The sequence below is a fragment of the Pteropus medius genome, unplaced genomic scaffold, assembly GCF_902729225.1.
Source record: "Pteropus medius unplaced genomic scaffold, Ma_sr-lr_union100, whole genome shotgun sequence".
Classification (NCBI taxonomy): domain Eukaryota; kingdom Metazoa; phylum Chordata; class Mammalia; order Chiroptera; family Pteropodidae; genus Pteropus; species Pteropus medius.
In genome coordinates, this window is record NW_024356397.1 from 317000 (window position 1) to 338756 (window position 21757).

Below are 21757 nucleotides of genomic sequence, written 5' to 3' on the forward strand. Positions count from 1 at the left end.
TTAAGAATAGAATTACCATATGACCCAGCAATCCCTCTCTGGATATCTACCCAAAAAACTTGAAAACACTTACCCTCAAAGATAAACATACCCCAATATTTATAGCAACATTGTTCACAGTGGCCAAGACATGGAAACAACTGAAGTGTCCTTCCTTAAATGAATGAATAAAGAAGATGTAGTACAAACATACAATGGAATATTACTCAGCTATAAGATGACATACTGCCATTTGCAACAACATGGATGGATCTTGAGATTATCATGCTAAGCAAAATAAGTCAAACAGAAAAAGTTGAGAACCATATGATTTCACTCATAGGTGGGATATAAAACTGAAAGCAACAAACAAACAGAAACTCATGGACACAGAGAGCAGTAGGGAGAGGGGAAGGTGGATAAGGGTAAAGGCGGTCAAATATATGGTGATGGAAGAAGATTTGACTTTGGGTGATGAAAACACAACACAATATACAGATGACATATTATTGAGGTGTACACTTGAAACTTGTATAATTTTATTAATCAATGTCACCCAATAAATTTAATTTTAAAATAATTAAATAAATAGATAGATAGATAAATAAATAAATAAATTTAGATTAGCCATAAATTAAAAAAAAGAAAAAGAAAAGAAAACAGCACACTCAGAAGGGATTTTTAAAGAGATTCTTTAATGAAAAGAAAATATATTTACAGAGGTACAAGTAAGGACTAATACTATCAGGAAACCATTACCATCCCTAAAACTGAAGTGGCAGAGAGATGAAATGGTGTTTCCTGGGATGGGAAGCAGGGAGGGGTGGGAAGTAGGGTGGACTACTTAGGAGATGGAGCTATGATACCAAGGCCACCAAATATGAGCTGTAGTCATGGAGGAAAACAGCCATTGCCACACCATGCAGTATTAACTATGTTTGGTTGCATAACAAATTATTCCAAAACCTAGCAGCTTCAAATAGCATCATCTCTTTTTTTTGTTAATAACATCATTTCTTATCTCACAGTTGCTGTGAGCCAAGAATCCAGTCACAGTCCTCCACTCAGAGTCTCTGACAAGCCTGCAATGAAGGGATCATCGAGGCTGTGGTCACCTCAGGCCTCAACTGCAGAAAGGTCCACTTCCAAGTTCAATCCCATGATTGTTGATAGGACTCAGTTCCTCATAGACTGGTGAACTGAGGGCCTCCATTCTTCCATGACTGCAGGATAGGGCTGTCTTCAGTTCCTTGCCAAGTGGACCTCTCCTTAGGGCAGCTCACACCATGGCAGCTCACTTCACTGGGAAGCTGAGAAGATCTAGCGAGAGAGAGGGAAGAGAATAAGCAAGACAAAAGTCAGAACCTTTATAACCTGCTCTGGGAAGTGACAGACATCTCATCACTTTTGCCATTTTCTATTTGTTATAAACAAATCACTAGGTCCAGCCCAAGCTTAGACAGAGGAAATTTCTCAAGACTTGAGTACCAGATAGTGGGGATCGTTGGGAGCCCTGTTAGAAGTCTACCTATCATACATGCCAAAGCAGGGAGGGAGCAGGGAGAACAAATGCCTTGACCAATCCCTCTTCCCATCCTCTGATGTCCACAAGTGTCTCCCATGGGCCAAATCCAACCAGAAGTTAGAGGGCAAGGAACCCAGGTGACGAAGCCCACAAAGGTCATCCTTCCAGACCAGGGCACAGATGGTCAGAGAACAGATCTGAAGCAGGGAGGGGTGGGAAGTAGGGTGGACAGAGAACGACCTGTACATGAGAAAAGACACAGATGGGCAAACTGACAGACAGTCATCATGGGGACCAGGTACCCTAGAAGACAAGACAACATAGAGGACAGCCCCTCACCCAGATACATGGAGCGCGTCTCTTTTCTTTTATATATGTATCCAATTCTTTCCCAGACCCTATAATTTGGAGTAACATTGGATCTGGGCTCTGTTACAAAGTTATGAAAATTTTCTGTAGAACAATTGTCCCTGCCTTTAACCTCACCTTCGTCTATGTCAATACCTGTCTCTTTAATCCCTGAGGCCAACGAGAGGATTGGGAAAGGAAAACGAATGAGCAGTGACATTTGGAAAGACCCTGCTCCATGACAGCTCAAAGGCTGATGCCAAAGTTCTAATTTCCTCTTAGAAAAAACTTGTGCAAATATCAGTTTGCTTCTGTTGGCTTTTTTTAACGTGCTCACTAGACTGATTGGGATCTAGGGCCCAAGCTTCTCCTCCTATAACATACACATGGACACACACACGTACACACACCTTGCAAGGCACTCATGCAGTTAAAACTTTCTCCTGTCCCTCAGCCCCCCTACCCCCGCCCCGCATCCAATTAAGGTCACCATTACTTTCAAGGCTCCCAGACCCAGACCCTCAGGTGGAAGTCAATTGCCAGGTCCCATTCCTGTGTTAATCAAATACATTCCTCTTCTTCACTGGTCACCATTAGATGCCAGATAAATCTCAAATATCAAACCACACAGAGAGCTGGTAGGGGAGCCATTGCTTTAACCCAGGTCTCACAGCCCATATCTGCAGCAGATCAGCTGCCTGAATGTAATGGTCGCCTTACCTGGAGGTTAAAGATGAGTGAAATGGCCTGAAAAGACTCACTCCTTGTGCCTGCAATGTCCCACCCCATTCATTTTTCCCCCTTTATCTCCTGAAGATATTAATGCTCTGAACCCAGGCACCCAAAATGTCCTTATGTCAAAAATTCCCTGATATTCCCTTTCCACACCAATCTTCAGAGCAGCCATGAGGCAGAGAAGCCTGCATGACCACCTGGGGCCTGGTGGGAACAAACATCCAGCAAATGGAGACTCACAAATTGGTATCTAGCATACTATTCTCCACCCATCAACCCCTCAGTTGGCTCCTGTTTCTCCTCAGCCCCGTTCAATTTGGCATTTAGCACCAGCCTGAAAAAAATCAAACCTACCCAGAAAGATGAAACCTCTGCAAAGCTCAAGATTCCCCTCATAACTCCATAGAAGTGTATTGTCTATAAAACGCTTTACCATATGTTATCTCACTTAACCTCTACCTACCACTGTCCTTAGACAGGTTAGGAACCATAACTCCTAGGTGAGAAATGAAAATCCTAAAATTTTTCAGTATATGACAGTACATTCTCTTATGCATATGTCAAAGCCAGAACTCAAAATCCAGGCCTCTTGAGTCCCAGCTCAGAGGAGGCAGCAATTCCAAGTTAAAGAGAATTATCTGTTGTTCTGGATTGTTAACACCATGGATCAGCTCCCTGCTTGAAGGGAGAACCAAGTTTCAACTTCAGTGAACTACCATCTTCCTTTAACCAGGAGATCCTTTTGGAGTGTGGGGTCCCATTGGTTGGGCCTGAAGACAGAGTGACAGAGGCCTATGTGGGGCTGGAGGAGTTCCTTCTGGAGAGAAGATAACTTCAAGAATAGGAGTCAACTCCTGAGAAGGCACATACGCCTTCAAAGCCATCCCCTCAAGAGGAGAAAGGAGCCATGAAATCGGCCCCCAACTGTCCTAAGTGTGGCCTCCCTAGGTAATGGGACTCACTTAGCCTGCAGAAATCTTCAAGCCCCTCTACTGAATCCTATGGAGTTGGGCAATGTGATCTCCTAAGCCCCTAACCTCCTTCTGGAGAGATGCCAGGACTAAGAGTCCTACCCGTACCCTCAACAGACACATTCCAGAATCTCCCCAAACCCAACCTGCTCTGCCTCCAGTCCCTGAGATCCCAGAGATGTGAACGTAGAGAGTGGGTGGGGTGGAGAAGGAAGGAGAGAGCAAAGAGATGGCTGGAAGTTAACAGGGAAAGATTCTTCAGGCAAGGATGCCAAGTATCAACCAGCCCCAGCTAATCCACGTTGACTTAACAGGTGACAATCAGGAAGAAGCGGAGGAGGACCTGGAAGTCACACCCCTCCAAACTTGATTCCCATTGGCCCTTGTTATCCTTAAAAGGCCCCAGCCATCCTAGCACTGTATTCTGGACACTCTGAAGATTCTGCAGTTATACCGACTTCTCATCCTCGATCATGAGATTCACGGCTGTCCTCCTTCTGACAGCTCTGGCTGGGGCCCTCGTCTCTGCCCGTGAGTATGTCCCTCCCCCTGCACCTGCCAGAGCCCCCACAGTGCAAGGTAGCCTTAGCCCCTGTCTTTTTTAGCCCCATTTTTCTCTTTCTCTCCCAGTGCTGTCCTGGATCCTCCTGCCTCTGCAAGTGACTCCTGCACCCAATTCTCCATAGGTGGCCTCTTTATCGCACTGCTAGGGCCCTGCCTGCTCTCCTGGCTCATCTCTTCACACACTCTCCTTTACCCAACGTTCCAGCCACACTGGCCTTCTTTCAGGGCCTCCAGGCCACCATATATAGCTGGGCAATTTGTTTCCTGCACGAGGATGTCAGGCAGGAGATGGTGAGGGCTGAAGCCTAGTCCACGTTCCACTTGCCAGGCAACTCACCCTGCCCATGGCTGTCTCTCCAGATGCTTTTCCAATTGCAAAAAAGCACTATTCAGGCCAAGACAACCTTGCTGTTCCTCAAACGCTGGAAACTTCTCTCTTTCTCTTCCCTCTGCTTAGAATGCTTTTCCTCTCTCAGTCTGTTTGTTCCCTTGCCCAGCCAGCTCTGAATGTCACCTGACCAATGCTATCTCATCTGTCAAATCCCAGTTTAGGTATGAATTCCTCAAAAAAGCCTTCCTCAAAAAAAATCGATGTCTAACCCTATGCTATACATCTGTAAAAAATACAAAATAATATTGAATATCAACTGTAAGTGAAAAAAAATTATGTAGGATAAATTAGACCCCATCTGCCCTTGTCTCACGGTATCACAAAATAATATTGAATGTCAACTGTAAGTGAAAAAAAATTATGTAGGATAAATTAGACCCCACCTGCCCTTGTCTCATGGTGCTGTACTTGTCCTTCTAGCACCATCACACTGGTAACTAAAGAATTATGTAATAGAACATAAGCTCTGTCTGGGCAGGGTCTTGTCCACCTTCCTCATCACTGAACCCCCTTCACTTAGCAGACAGCCTGGCATAGACATTGGGTTGGAAGAATAAGGGGAACGAAGGCTGGGATCCGCCCATAAATCACTCGGGTGTGGCCCAGTGGCCCCTGCACTGTTCCCCTCCACCACCATAGACCATGGCCAGCTCCCTGGCTCAGTGTTCAGGCTCTCTCATAGGCCAGAGGCAAGTCAGGAGGAGGGTAGTTTTCACAGGAGTGTTACACTTTTCTGAGGAGAACCTGCTTCAAAAAAACTGCAGGAGGAGTTAAACATCAGAAGGAACATCCTGGTGTGGTGGAAGGATGCGTTCAATCAGCAGAGAAATGCATCCCCCTGCGTCCACAGATGTTCCTGAGAGCTCAGGACTGGGGATGGGAGGGAGGGAGGCTCACTGCAGATCAGGTTTTGTCCTCACTGTCATCTCTCCCCCACAGAGATCAGTCCTGCCCAGAACCCTATAAACGGTGAGTCCCTCTTCCCCACTGGTCCCTACTCTCAGGGGAAGGTTGAACAGCTCGGGTGTCAGTAGAAGCTAGGAGAGGAATCCAAGGGCAGGGGATCTGGGTCCTGCTCTTGGTGGTAATTGGAAGAGCATGGGTTGGGGTGGGGCAAGGGCAAGGACAAAATGAGAGAACCCAGGCAGGCAAGGTCAGTGGGAAGAATGGGGGAAAGTCTTGTTGTGAATAAAAGAGAGAAAAAGATGAGATTTAACAATAAGGGAAATGTCCCACACAGTATTAATACCTTCACTCACAAACACCTCTCATAACTCCCAGCTCCCTAGCAAGGTGCCCACTATCTGGCTTCAGACCCCATGTCCAACCTTTTTTCCCCTGCCTCTCCTTTATGTACCACCTACGTCCAATAAATTGAGCATTTTTCCATTCCATACATCCGTCCCGCACATGCCTTCCCCTGAGCTCTTCTTGACCCCAAGGAAGCCCCTTTAGAAGATTCTCACTATCAAAATCCTGCCTTCAAGACCCAGCTTCTCTCTGCTGTAATTCCTGATCCCCCACATCCCAGCCCCAATCCCATCCCAGCCCTGCCCATGAGAAGTGCTCAATCCTGTCCATCTTCCAAGAGGTGCTGTCTTAGTCCATTCGGGCTGCTACCAAAAATAACCATAGACTGCCTTAAACAACAGAAACATATTTCTAACAGTTTTGGAAAGTACGAGTCCGAGACCAGGGTGCCAGGATGGTTGGGTTCTGGTAAGGACCCTCTTCCAGGTCGCAGACTGCCAATTTTTCGTTGTATCCTCTCATGGCAGAAAGACAGGGAGGGTCTTTCTGGGGTCCCCGTCTACAAGGGCACTAATCCCATTCACAAGATCTCTACCTCATGCCCTAATTACTACCTCCTAATACCATCCCATTGGAAGTTAGGATTCAACATATAAATTTGGTGGGGACACAAATATTCAGCCCATGATGGTCCCATACTGTGTAGAAATCCGATCTCCCTTAAGTGGGAAGGTTTAGGCCATATCACTTCTGTATCTTGGCACCTAGCACTTACCAGATATCTGAGGCCCTACCACCCCTTCCTAAGGAAAAAATACTTTGACTTTGCTAAAATCAACAAATTGGTATGTTTGTATCTGAAGTTCAAGAGCCCACAGCTTCACTCCAAGAGACACTCGTAGCAGCTCAGCCAGCCAGACCCAATTCGCCTCTGAGTAAGTCTCTCTCTCTATACAAGATAACAACCTAGGGAAGTCTCTGGCGGCAGGTCTACATGATACCTCCACCGGCAGAGACAAGCCCAGAAGAAGCAGACATTCATTCCCCTGAACACAAAGGCACAAATGGGGTACATACTGCACCCACACAGAGTCTCTGCAATAGTGGATTTTGCTGCCTGCACCCTACATGGTTTCTTTTCTGGCTCACCTACCTTCCTATGAGGGAGAAGCTGTGCCGGTCAGCAAAACTTCCTGACTTAGGAATTTGTACAGGGATAATGTGGGTTTGGGCGGGGCAGGTGGGGATGATGGGGGAAGGAGGAGGGACGGGGTGGGGGGGTGGGGGGCGTTCCTCTTTAAATTCTGTGGTTTTTCTGCTGATGTGATTCTTCTGCTCTCAAACTAGAATCCATAATAGATAAAGGTCTCTCAGCAGCAGGAAAGGCCTTTGAAGAAGTGGAAAAGAAAGTGAGTGAAAAAATTCAAGATGGAAAACAACGTATTGAAAGTAAGTGCATCTCAAGGCCTTATGAGAGCAAGAATACTAACCACCCACCATCCACAGGTAGAAGGTGGGCAAGGATGTGCCCCAATTCCACCTTACACAGGAGACCTGGACCTGCCTAAATCCCTCTGCATTGAAGCTTCTCTCATTTTCTACCTTCAAATAGCTCCAATTTCTCATCTACATTCAAACTACATGGTTGTCTGATATGAGACACCCCTCGAGTCCTATCCCCAGCCTTCCCACTGCAGAGCCTGCTTTTTTCTCTTCCTCTCTCCACTACCCAGGTTGGGAGAGAGGGCAGGTCCTTCAGCCTCTGGTGAATCTAACTTCCCTCCCTCTGACTTCTGTGTCAGGCGCCCAGGGGTCACGGAGGTTGGAAAGCATAAAATAGAATTGGGTAGAATGGATGGTGCCTGGGGCCATTCAAACCTCATTTTCATCTCTGCTTTCTTCTAGGTGGAGCTAACATTATAGAAACACTGAGGAAAAAAGTTTATCCAAGAAATATTGAGGTTTGAGAAGCTGAAAAGAATCGACCTTTAGGCTTAACACCTCAAACATGTTTGTGGCCCAGAGTGATTAAACTGAAAGCATTCAACTTGCTGTGTGCCTGTGCTCTGTAGGGTGGGCCCTGGAGAAGAGAGGGAGAAAAGTCCTGCCTGGAGCCCAGGCCCTGAGCCAGTCACAGCCGGCTTTAAAGACACTGCATCTAGTCACACTGAGCCACTGCCACCATGTGCTGGGCCTCCTTCTAGTCCAAATGCCACTCTAGTTCTGATCTGCCTCCATATTTTTTTACACAGGGCTCCTAGTGATATTTGAGCATTTCCAAAAATTAAATCAACCTTCAAAGAGCTGGGATTTATCATCCTGAAAACAGTCAAAGCTTGAGCCCTTGCAATAAAAACCTTTCTCTTGTGCCATTATTAAAAATGCTTCTCCCCTGCCTTCCATTCATAATTTCCACACTGAGCCAAAGTGAATGGCAAATTAGATCAGGTCAGTAAAATAATGAGCCACTGCAATGATAGCTGGCACTTGACTAAAAAGGCCAATTGAATCCATTACAATTATCCATGTAATTATTCTACATCCCATCTTTTCCTCTACCACAGTCTAGGACCACACTTAGCAAACAGGTGAAGAGAGGAGGAGCACTAATGCCTGTAGAGGAAGAGAACCATCACCTCTCTCCAAGCCCAGAGAGAGTGGTGTGTCTGCTCTCTAACACTCAGAGTCCTTGATGCTAAACTGTCTTTCCTCCTACCCCTTCCGATTCCCTCCTCTTCTATCTTCGGATTGGAGGACATTCAATCTAGATCCTGTCTTAAATTAATGAGGAAATACATCTTCTTACTCACTCCTCCTACCACTGCCAAGGAAATAAAGGGAGATCTTCAGGAATGGGTCCCCTCTGAGCAGCAATTATAATAAACACCAGGTAAACAAGGCACTTCACACTTAAATAGACTGCCACCATTTTATGGGTTGAATTGTGTCCTCTCAAAAAGATCTGTTTAAGTCCTAACCCTGGTACCAAAGAATGTGACCTTATTTGGAAACTGGGTCATTGCAGATGTAATTAGTTAAGGTGTTGCTACATTGTCCTTATAAGAAGAGAGAAATGTAGACAGAGAGACACAATAAGGGAAGATGATGTAAAGACACACAAGGCTAGATGGCCATGTGACAATGGAAACACGGACTGGAGAGATGCCTCTATAAGACAAGGAATGCCAAGGACTGACAGCAGACACCAGAAACTAGAAGAGGCAAGGAAGGTTCTTCCCTACAGGTTTCAGAGGGAGCATGGCCTGTTAACACCTTGAATTCAAACTTCTAGCCTCCAGAACTGTAAGACAATAAATTTATGTTGTTTTAAGTCATCCAGTTTATGGTAGTTTGTTACAGCAGCTCTAGGAAACTAATACACACCCCCGTCCCCACATTCATTCTCTCATCGGGCTACTGACTTCATCTTATAACCGGAAGTTCACATCTTTTGACCACTATCATCCATTTCCCCCACCTCCCAGGCCCTGGCAACCACTAATCTACTCTCTCTGTTTCCATGAGTGCAGGTTTTTTTTAGACTCCACATATAAGTGAAATCATAGTATTTGTCTTTCTCTCTCAGACTTATTTCATTTAGCATAATGCCCTCAAGGTCTATCCATGTTGTTGCAAATAGCACTATTTCCTTTTTCCTCATGCTTCAATAATATTCCATTATATTGATATATGTCTTATAGTTTTCAATGCACAGATCTTTTACCTCCTTGGTTTAATTTATTCTCAAGTACTTTATTCTCTTTGATGCTACTGTAAATGAGATTATTTAATCAATTTCTCTTTCTGATAGTTTGTGCTAAAATAATTTTTTTTTAATTTATTGTTTTTATAGTGACATTGGTTAATGAAATCCAGTAAGTTTCAGGTGTACAATTCAACAGTAAAGCAATATATATATTGCATTGTGTGTTCACCACCCATAGTTACATTTCTTTCTGTCATCATCTATTTGACCCCTTTTACCCCCTCTACTTCCTCCTTCCCCCACCCCCACTACCTTCTGGTAATCACTAGTCTATTATCCATGTCCATGAGTCTCTGTTTGTCCTGTTCATTTGTTGCTTTTAGGTTTATATTCCACGTATAAGTAAGTGATATCATGTGGTTTTCAACTTTTTCTGTCTGGCTTATTTTGCTTAGCATGATTATCTCGAGGTCCATCCATGTTGTCACAAATGGCAGTATTTCATCTCTTCTTATGGCTGAGTAATATTCCATTGTATATATGGACCACAGCTTCTTTATCCAATCATCTATCATAGGACACTTTGGTTGCTTCCATGTTTTGGCCACTGTGAATAATGCTGCTATGAACATTGGTATGCAAATATCTTTTTGGATATATGTTTTCAAGTCTTTGAGGTAAATACCCAATAGAGGGATTGCTGGATCATATGGTAGAGCAATTCTTAGTTTTTTGAGGAACCTGCATACTGTTTTCCATAGTGGCTGTACCAATTTTCAGTCCTACCAGCAGTGTATGAGGATTCCTTTTTTAAATAATTTTTTTAACTGAGTACCCCTTTACACATCTTAAAGTTGGCATCTAAAGTTTTTATTCAAGGTTTAAATAATTGCAAAAGATATATAGTAACATTTGCCATATAATCTACATGGCTCACTCCCTCCCTTCCTTCAGATCTTTGCTCAAATGCCACTTTCTGAGAGAAGCCTTTTCTGGCCAACCTGACTAAAATCGCAACTCCCCCACATATTCCCTACTTTATTTTTCTCTTTAGTATTTCTTTTTTTCCCCCCAGCTTTTTTGAAGTGTATGTAATATGTAAAAAATTGGAAACATTTAATGTAAACATTTTGGTGAGCTTGGACACATATGTATACCCATGATATCAGCACCACAAAGTAATAAACATATCCAGCACTTCCAAAAGATTTCTTGTATCCCCTTGCTCTGCATGTATGTCTAAAGAACACTTAGCATCTTAGCATCTACCCTCTTAACAATTTTAAGTGTACAACATCATATTATTACCTATAGCCATTATGTTGTATAGCAGATCTCTAGAACCTACCTTGTAGCATTTCTCACTGTCTAATATATTATATAATTTACTTATTTATCAGTTTTCTTCACTAGAATGTAAGCACCATGAGGACAGAGATTTCTGCTTTCTTCACTGATGTATCTACAGTTCCTAAAACATTGCCTGGAACATAGTAAGCACTCAATAAATATCAATTGAATGTTGAATGAATTCATCAGTTTCATCCACCTCTTCATTCTCCATCTGTGAAATTAATGTCTCCATCCTCTCTATTCTCAGGATGTATTTTTTTTAATGTGTGCTACCTCTTTACCAGGTGGGTAACTCTTTATGAACAAGTCTATGTGAGATCTATCTCAGTATCCCTAATATTCAATGGGTAATAGATGTTTAACAAATGGTCTGTGTATTGAAAGACAGAGATTCATGTAGGCACCATCCACTCAGGCCTATACCTACACGCTACATTTCTCCCATCCTCCCCACTGAAGGTACCCACACAGGCTTCCTTTATAACTGCCTTCCAGCACCCCAACACATTCCAGGTTCTCCCTCCTCAAAGGGAGAAAACTTCAACCATCTCATATCCAAACATCGGTGCTTATGGAGGCATAGTTATCATGACAAAGCCTGCAAAAGAGAAACAGCTTCCCCAGATCCTATTTCAAAGGAAACTTCAGCCCAGATAAAATCTCTTTCAGCCCCTACAGACAATGGCAGCAATCCGAAGAACCTAGATAGGCTAAAGAAAAAAAGGGGCAGACAGCTCCCCCTTGTGGGTCGTCCACTCTAACATGTTACTTTGGTTTAGAGGGGTGGGGGGCAGAGAGAGGTCTGTGGAATGAACCGCTCAAGACACATACAAACACATCTGTCCAGATGGAAAGCCAAGCACAGCTTTCCACCTCCCTTCTCACCCCAAATTTCGTGAAATGACAAAAAATAATTGTTCAATTAAAAAATAGGCTTATTTCTGGGTTTGTGGTTGTTTTCCTGCTTTCTGGGGTTATGGAAGTTTGATGTTCAGATATGAGTGATAATCTAAATAAATTATATACAAATTAATGGGGAAAAACACTCAATAACATAATTCCAAATGTAAGGAGGAGGAGTAAAGATACATTTACCAACTTCTTATCTCCGAAACCAATTAAATTGATTGACATCAATGAAAATAAATACGGATATGTAAATCCCATTTTAGATAAAAAGGAAAAAGCACTTACTATGACACTTACAAATAACACTTTCTATGAAGAACTTCTGGCCAGTTCAGTGAAACTGGAACAAATTGAGGGAGTATGCTGGCACAGTGCCTCATAATGACAGATCATGGGTAGAGCTAGCAAAGCACAACTTCTCTAAAGTACACAATATACTCAGAGGAACAAAATCAAGAACACCTTGTTCATAACTAGATCCACCATACATATAACAACTGCCCCTAAAAAAGAAAATTGAACACCTAGAAAAGAAAAACAGAAATGAAGACAGTGTTTCCTAAAAATAAAAGAAAATTTGAACCTGGCTGGGGGTAAGGGGAAACAGAAAGTTGTAGTTTAATTGGTATAGACTTTCGGTTTTGCAAGATGATGAAGTTCTGGCAATTGGTTGTGCTACAACGTGAATGCACTTAACACTAATGAACTGTGTTAAGTGCATTCACAATTAAAAACTAAAATTAATAATAAAAACTTGAATCTACAGATTGGGAGAAAAAAACTGATTCAAAGATCAATGCTGAAAACTGGCTTAATGAAGTTTCTTATCACCAAAGATAAAGAAAGAATCATTGGAAAAGGGTAAGATGATTAAAAAGTACGAACTTCCTGTTATACAATAAGTCATGGGAATGTAATGTAATGTAGAGAATATAGTCAATAATATTGTAATAACTATGCACAATGATAGTTACTAGAATTGCCGTGATCACTTTGTAAGGTACATAAATTTCTAATCACTATGTTGTACACCTGAAGCTAATATAATATTGTATGTCAACTTTAATTTAAAATAATTTTTTAAAAAAAGAAAGAATCACTGGACATTCAAGCAAAACTATCAGCGCACCTACTGAGAAAAAAAAAATTAGGCTGGCTTCAGACTTCAACACCAAAAGACTGGAAAAATCTTTACAAAGTCCTCTGGGAGAAGAAAAATGAGATCTAAGCAAAAGATAAATATTTCCAGCATGCAAGAATTCAGGGAACTTCATTCCTATGAACCCTTTTCAAAAAAACTATTAGTCAATAAACTCTAGCTAGCCCAGAGATAAATGGAGAAAATGCGGTAAAAGGATTAGTTGTGAGTGCTAAATCCATTTTAATGCAATACAAAAGCTAAAATTGCTGAGGAGTTATGGCTGCAAAGGAGAAGGTAAATGTTATAAACTATGAAAATGTAACCAAAGATCAAAACGCTAATGATAGGGATAGAAGAGAGAGTGGGAGTTAATATAAGCAAGCTGACTTGCACAACTTTTATAGTCGAAGTATCAAAAACTATTTTCACCTGCTAAGTCAAGTAATAAAGGTATTACTTGTAAGGTATTACAATAAAGGTAATAAAGGAAATCTTTAGAAGAATTAATACTATAATCCATGAAAATTAGATGGCGAAGAGTAGGGAAGGGAGAAAGGAGAAAGTGGAATTATACTATTTTAATCATTGCTAGTAGAGGAAACCAACACTAAATAATAAAGAATTGAGTACATCATTTGAAGTTATGATTATAACAATAACCGATAGGACTATAAAAAAACTATACATCTTTTATATTATCAGAAGAACTGTACAGAAAAAAAGAAAAAAGAAACACAGATCATATAGCAAAACATAAATAATAAAAATTGTTAAAATGGAAAGATAGCGTTAAGATCAACCTAGTATCAAACACACTTTTCATAGTAACGTAAGGAGGAGGCAAGAGAACTAAAACTTAAATCAAGCTATATTCAGAGACTGCCATGTGCTGATCAGCCCTATAGACAGACCATGAGGAAATCTACAGAACAAAGAAAGATTTCTGCTGAGATTACTAACAAACCATTTACCCATACCTGGAAGGGAAAACAGAAAAACAGAGTCTTTAAGTTGGGCCCTACACAAAATAAACACAATCACTCATTCTTTATGGTTAAAACCATGGGGAACCTATAGATCAAAGGCTGGGAATTGCCAGCAGGCCTTTCTTACTACATATTCTTACCTTTCACACCATATGGGTAAACAAAGTCTTTAAACTATAATTCAGAGAAACTAAGAATGATGTATAAACTGAATTCCCAAACCGCTCAGGGGCTTTTTTGTCTATGCTTTTTGTCCTTGTTTCTTGTCTTTGCTTTTTCTGTCTTGGTCTTTTCTCCATCTCTCTCACTTTCTCTGTCCTTCTATTGTCTCTGTTCCTCTGAGGCTCTTTCACTCTTTGTCTCTGAGCTCTGTCTGTGGAGCCTTAGCCTTTCTCTAATAAACTTTCTTTTTGACTCTAACTCTGGCGTGTCCTTGAATTCTTTCCTGTGCTCAGTCAAGAACTCTTTCTCTCTCAGTGCAGGGGTAATTTGCCCTGTCCTGCATCAATATAAATAAGTAAAAATACATAAATTCATGTATTAAAAGCACAATATTCTCAGATTGGATGGCAAAACTAAACTATAAACAATGGATTAAAAGATATATCGGTAATGAAATAACTGATTCATATTGTCTTCCTTCCTGTTTGCTGGCATGCCTACCTTTCTCTCTGAATAATTCAGTGCAAAAGCCAGTAGGTAGAGCTAGCAAGGTAAGCCTCCACTTGGGCAGAGGGTGGACATTGCTGGAAAGCTGGAGCAGGGTATTGGAACTAATGAGAAATGAAGAGGGTGTCAGCCCAGGGTTACAGTGGGGGGAAGTAGTAGTCTGGCGTGGGGTGTCAGAGCACACCCCACGCAGGGTAAGAAGGGGATCTACACGATGCAAGTTGACTGAGCTGGAATTCTATGTTGGACTGGAACTAGAGGTAACAGTGAGAACCGTGGTTTTCAATACATATAAACAGATGTAGAAATACATCTAGATGTATTATTTATTTGTGTGAACACACATACATACCTACATACATATGTACATACAGACACGCAAACATATATTCCCTAGTTTTAACCAATGCGAGGGCCTGGAAGCAGCACCAAGAACAATTAGCAAACCTAGAGCCTTTATCTTCATTTCAAATACCACTCAGAGAACAGAGGGCCTATGGTTGACATAAGAACTAGGGCAAGGAAAGTACATGATGAGCCTGGAATACTTGATTGTGCCAGAAAGTAAAAACATGCTTGAAGAATGATGGAGACATTTCAAAAGAAACTGACAGAAGGCTCATTTAATCCCATCACTGTGAAATTGTCTCAGACTAATCAAGTTCATAGTAAAAGAAAAACATTACAATAATAATAATAATAATTATTATTATTATTATTATTATTATAGTAGCAGGATTATAATTTATTGATTCAATAGGAAGTCATAAGTCCATAAATGATAAAAGTAAATGAATAAATAAATAGAGAAGTGAAAAATGTATTCCTTACAGCAGAATGGCAGCTAATGAATGTAGAAAGAATGAGTGAACTAGAAAACCACTATTTGGCAACCATCACAGAAATAAATAATTCAGCCAAGAAACATCAATTAAAACTAAAACTAATCGGTAAAAGTTTGGTGAGGAACAAGATATTTTCATGGTCTCAAGTACCTTCCCATAAACTATCTATTAATTACAAAGAGGAAAAGAATAACTCCACAGTGGAGAAAACTGGCATACATCACCTTAATCAGTCATCAAAGTTAACATCACAAAAGTGGGACAAATCAAAATTATATACCACCTGATAGAATATAATGTGAAGAATGCATGTCACTTCTTGATCTTCCTCACAAAAATGAAGAACCTGAAACTAGTCATGAGGAAAAATCAGATGAACCCAAATTAGGGAATTTATAACCCTCTTAAACAACTGGCCCGTCATCTTCAAAAGTGGAAATGCCCTGAAAATCAAGGAAAGACTGAGAAACTGTGACAACCAAATGCTATGCATAATCTTGGATTGGGTCCTTCTGTCATAAGGGACATTAAAAAAATAAAAAATTTAAAAAAATAAGGGATATTATTGGCCAACTGGCAACATCTAAATGGGGCCTGTGTTTTTGATGGTAATAAGATATCAATAGTGAATCAAATGATAATTTCCTGATTTTCATGGTTATATCAAAGTTAAGATGAGAATATCCTTGTTTGTAGGAATTACATGAAATTCAATAGAAAAGAAAAATAACTCAGAAAGATTGAAAGTCAAAGGATGGGCAAAAGCACATGGGCAAATTTTAAAAAGTAGAACATTAATCTTAATATCGAATAACATTTATTTTTGTGAAGACACATTGAATGAGACAAGGAAGAGTATACAAATAAAGTTTCCAATTCAAAATAAAAAATTTAACAGACACGAATATTTCTGTTCCTTATAAAAGAGCACCAAAACTTTAGGAAATACAAGATTAGTAGTTGAAGAGAATCTAACTCACCTCAGTCCATAAGGATTAAGTAGACCAGGAAAGTATGGCTATAGAGTATGTATCCAAGTAATTTAAACAGTAAGATAGAGCTAATTTAATACTCTTGGAAAGAGAGAATATTGCTTCACTGCAAAAAATGATACAAAAAGCATCAAAAAGTATATAATGACAATCATCACAGTAAAAATAATGACTTCCATAAAACCTTTAAATCTGCCAGGCACTACTCTAAGCACTTTACAGATTTTGACTTTTTTAGTCCTTATAGCAACCTTATGATGAAATTTGAGATGCAGAGAAGTCATAAATAAAGTCAAAACCAAGATTTGAACCAAGGGAGTCTGGCTCCAGAGTCTGTACTCTTAACCAATGTTTTAATAAACTCTAAAATGTAGAAATAATGCCAGTGGACATTCTTCAATCACAAACAATAAAACTAGTTATTAAGATCAGAACTAGATAACCCCCTCAAAAAAAATCACATCCATCTGGGAATTTATAACCCTCTTAAACAACTGTTGAATTAAAGAGGAAAATAAAACCAAAATTACTGAATATCTAGAATGTAACAATAATAAAAGTACTGCATATCAAAATTTGAGATACAACTAAAACAGTGTTCATAGGAAATTCCAAAGCCTTAAATATTAACATTCATCAAAGAAAAAGTAAAAATAAGTTAAATGACCAACTTAAAAACTTAAAGAACAAACTAAATCTAATGAAAGCAGAAAGAAGAAATTCATAAAAGAAAAATCAGAAATTAATTAAATGGAAAAGAGAAAATTATAGAACCTAAACTTTAAAAAAATCCAAGGGCTAATTATTTGGGGAAAAAAATAGGTAAAGCACTATCTAACAACAGCGGCAACAACAATAACAAAGAGGTGGGGGTTGGGGAAGAGAAAAACCAGACTAAAACATGAGAAGAGGACATAACGAAGACAAAAAGGAAACTCGAACAATTAAAGAATTATTTTGCTTCAATATGTGCAAATAAAGTGATTAAACCTAAGTGAAATGGATAATTCTCTAGAAAAATATCCTAGAATACTGACCGCTAAAGAGCTCAACTACATAAACAGACAAATTACTATAAAATAAATAGAAAATATCAAAAGCTATCACACAAAAAAGCGCCAGGCCCAGAGGATTTTGCAAGTGAATTCCACCATCCCTTGAAGGAACCTAGTTCAATTTAAACTGTTCAAAAGCACAAGGAGAGGAGGAAACCTCACAAATACAAAAACAAAGCAAGCAGAATATTGATTTAAAAATCCATGTCTACTAAAAAAAAAGAAAATATTGATCAACCTCTCTTATTTACAAACTGAGGCAAAATCCTAAATGAAATATTAGGAATCAAATCTAGCAGTAGGTTGAGTCCATACCAGGAGCAAAAGAATAGTTTCAATAGTAAGAAATGTATGAATATAATTATACATACCAGTGATCAATAAAGGAAAACTATATGTTTATATTCCAAAAATTCTGCAAAGAAATTTGGTGAAAATTCAACATTCATGTTTCTTAAAGATGATTTTATCATTTAAATGCTACTGGTAAATAAAACCACACTTTGAAAGTTTCACCACAAAAGCTTCCACTTAGAAAAATGAAAATCATTGAATAATTGTCTAAAAGACTAAAGAAAATGAAAAAGAATACCACAGAACTAAATCTATGCCACTATAGAACAAAAATTCTAGACGATATCAACATGGGAATGAGAGATGAAGACCAAAAGGACATAACAGCATAAGTGCTTATTTTATTAGAAAGAAAATATAGATTTGGAGCATCTCATTCCTTCTCACCAACATTTCTGCAATTTCACCCATTCTCTTTGGTCTTCATCTCTACTACAGTCTATCCTCTGTGATCATTAATGCCTCAGGAATCTCTTGAAGTTCATGCCACGTCTCTGCCCAAGTCTTTAATGACCATCTATTACCCATAGGATAAAATCCAGACTCCTTGACCATGCGTTCAAGGCCCTCCATCTTTCAGACCTCATCTCTCGCCTCTGTCATAGCAAGGAGAGCAAGGGTAGAGAGGGATGTCCAAGGACTTCTAGGATTCCTGTCCCGGGATCTGACTCCTCCTTGGGTCAGAGGTAAGGACTTTTTTGGAGATTGTCATTTCAAGAAGGGTAACAGCATGAGGCTGGTTAGTCTGAAACTTCAAATGTGCACCAGAATTAGCTGGGAAACCTCCCTTCTTCTCCATTCATTAGGTCTGGGATGGAGCCCAGGAATCCACATTTTAAAACCACTGTCTGGAGCAGCAGCCACCACAGTAATCACACACACACACACACACACACACACACACACACACACACACACATCAAACCAAGAGACTCTCTCTGCCTCACTTCCCAAAATCTTTACCAGAAAAAAAGTTTGAGATTTTGCTTAGAACCCATTCTGGCAGCTGAAAGGTGTACGATCTTCACCATCTCCACATCAGAACTGCCCTGGACAGTGGTTTTAAAATGCAGATTCCTAGGCTCCATCCCAGACCTACTCCTTGCTGAAGAAGAAAATGAGTCCCAAAGAAGGGGAGCAGCTATGAGGTAATGACGGTGAGGTAATGGCAGAATTGACACTTGAATGCAGGTGTCCTGACTAAAAGCTAATGCTTTTTTGAATGAAATAGGCTTTTTCAAGTTTGTAAGTCTCACTCAGTTTGTAAGTCTCACTCAGTTTTCATCAAGTGACAGAGAAAAGGAAGAAATATCAGGAAAGCATCTCAGCGGCCTCGTGGAGTGCCGTACAGGGAACAACTGTGGCTGGGCTATGAGCTCCCCCAGCTGCTCTGGTGACAGTCACCTTGCCATAACTTCAGGCCTAGAGCTCCTCTGTGTGATGCAGATCAGGGCAAATTCCCCTGCGTGGTCCTACACCAAGAGAAAGGGTTCTTGACTGAGCATAGGAAAGAATCCATGCACACGCCAGAGTTAGAGTAGAAAGAAAGTTTATTAGAGAAGGACAGAGAAAAAAAAGACCAAGACTGTAAAAGCAAAGACAAGGAAAAGCAAAGATAAAAAGCAAAGGCAAAAAACAAAGACAAAAAAGCAAACACAAGAAACACGGACAAAAAGCATAGACAAGCCCCCGAGTGCTCAGTTTGCATGTCATTCTTAGTCTCTATGAATTACAGTTTAAAGATTTTGTTTACCCATTTTCCTTTGATTGTATGGGCATACAGTGTGAAAAGATAAGAGTATGTAGCAAGAAAAGACCTGCTGGCAATTCCCAGCCTTTGATCTATAGGTTCCCCATGGTTTTAGCCATAGGGAATGAATGACTGTGTTTATTTTGTGTAGGGCCCAACTTAAAGACTCTGTTTTCCTGTTTTCCCTTCCAGGTATAGGTAAATGGTTTGTTAGTAATCCCAGCAGAAATCTTCCTTCGTTCTGTAGATTTCCTTCCTTTGTTCTGTAGATCGGCTGTAAGGCCGATCAGCACATGGCAGTCTCTGAATATAGCTTGATTTCACAGTTAGTTTTCTTGCCTCCTCCCTACATTATATGCATGAGCATTGACCTCTCTGTATCTCTTTGGCCTCTCTCTGCTTCTTCCTCTTCTCTTCTGCATCTACTGTTTTCACATCTCAGTGAGCTGCAAAAACTCTCATATTCAAAATTCACCAAGAAGGATCTCGTTGACTTGGTTAAGGACTATCTAATGTGAAGCACCAGAAACGGACAGATCTCTCACCCGGGCCTCCTCAGAAGCCACTGGTCTTCCTATATCCAGCCTGTTGATGGTTGTCTCTGGATAAGACACAGACTTCTTCACCAAATAGAAATGGCCCGAGTAACAGGGTCATCTGACCTAAAGTCTGGAACTTGTGTGCAAAGAACCACTATGAGAAGGGAACAGTAGAGATGACACTGGACACCCCATCAGTCCATCCTTCCACTGCTCAGGTGGGGAGCTGAGCACACAAGTAGAGACCAGGCTCTCAGAGGGACAAATGGCAGAGTCTGGAGGCTGGTCTGGAGCCCTGGGGTAGGATAACATATTTAGCGAACAAAACACAGAACACCCAGTTAAATGTAAATATCAGATAAACAATAAGCAACTTTTTAGTATAAGTGTGTCTCATATTTGAGACACACTTATACTAAAAAATGAGTTCATTCACTGCTTATCAGAAGTTCACATTTAACTGAGTGACTTGCATTTATCTGACAACCTGGGGGACCAGGTCTGTTTGTGTTGAAGTTCCAGTTCCCATATTATTCCTGATATATAATAGACACTCAGTACATTCTTGTTGGAATACTTAAGCGTTGAAGAAGTCCTCTCAGATGGTCCTCCTTCCCCACTAAGGGTAAGCATATCCCCCGGAGCCAGCTTTGAACAGGCAAATTGACATATTCAATTCATCAGACTGTTAAGATCTTACCAAGTGTTAAGATCTGTGCTAGATAAATTGGAATACAGAGATAAATAAACTATGACTCTGTCCTCAACTGCTAATTGACCAGCAGAAGCAGTAGATCTAAAAAGAGAATTACAATAAAATGTGATTAATACTAGACGATAAAGGCCACAAGGCTAGGGCCAGGCAATTTTTCTCACCATTATATCCCCAAAACTTGCAAAACAGTAAGCACTCAATAAGTAGTAGTGAGATGCTTAGTGAAAAGATTAAAATGTGAACAATGTATTGTGGGACCTCGGAGGTGAGATGACTAACCAAGGGAGGTGCGATGGTGAAAAGGTTGTGTTCACTCCAGGGAGAAGGCAACATCTGTTGTGGACCATGATGTAGGAACACAGCAGGCAGACGGAGAGGGAAGCGCACTTCTGACAGAGGAACAGCGCAAACACAGATATAACACTGCAGTGAGCAAGGAATGATTAATTCACAAAGGCGAGAGATGAGGTCTGAAAGATGGAGGGCCTTGAACACATGGCCAAGGAGTCTGGACTTTATCCCATGGGTAATAGATGGTCATTAAAGACTTGGGCAGAGATGTGGCATGAACTTCAGGAGATTCCTGCAGCATTAACTGTCACAGAGGATGGACTGTAGTGGAGACAGACAGCAGGCCAGAAGAGCCATGAGAAACTACTGAAATAGCCTAGTCTGGAAATGATGGAGGCCTAAACTTGTGGATTATTTGGGGTATTAGGAAATATGCCTGGAGGGCTGAAGACTCCCTGTGAATGTTCTCCTCTGTACCTGCCCGTTCCTAGTGCCCTTGGGCTGCAGGAGACCAGGATGCTGTTAAGCAGGAAATCAGGAACGAGGGGGAGGTGGGAGGCAGCCCAAGCCATACTTCTTTCACTTCACTTCTGGCTTAAGGAGAAAACAGCACTAAAGCAATTGGAGAATGACTGCCAGCCCCCGAGCTCTTCCCTTCCCTGGCATAGCCCAGAGCTATCCGTGGTCT

At 40.8% G+C, this 21757-nt stretch overlaps 1 long non-coding RNA gene across 1 annotated transcript in view; it reads right to left on the minus strand.

Annotated features, from left to right (window-relative positions):
- Positions 1–694: 694 nt before the first annotated feature.
- LOC120602122 (uncharacterized) overlaps positions 695–21757 on the minus strand; it is a 40696-nt gene continuing 19633 nt past the window's right edge. The window contains exon 3 of the long non-coding RNA XR_005652629.1: positions 695–1299. This is a non-coding gene — a long non-coding RNA (uncharacterized LOC120602122). The remainder of the gene's footprint in view (positions 1300–21757) is intronic.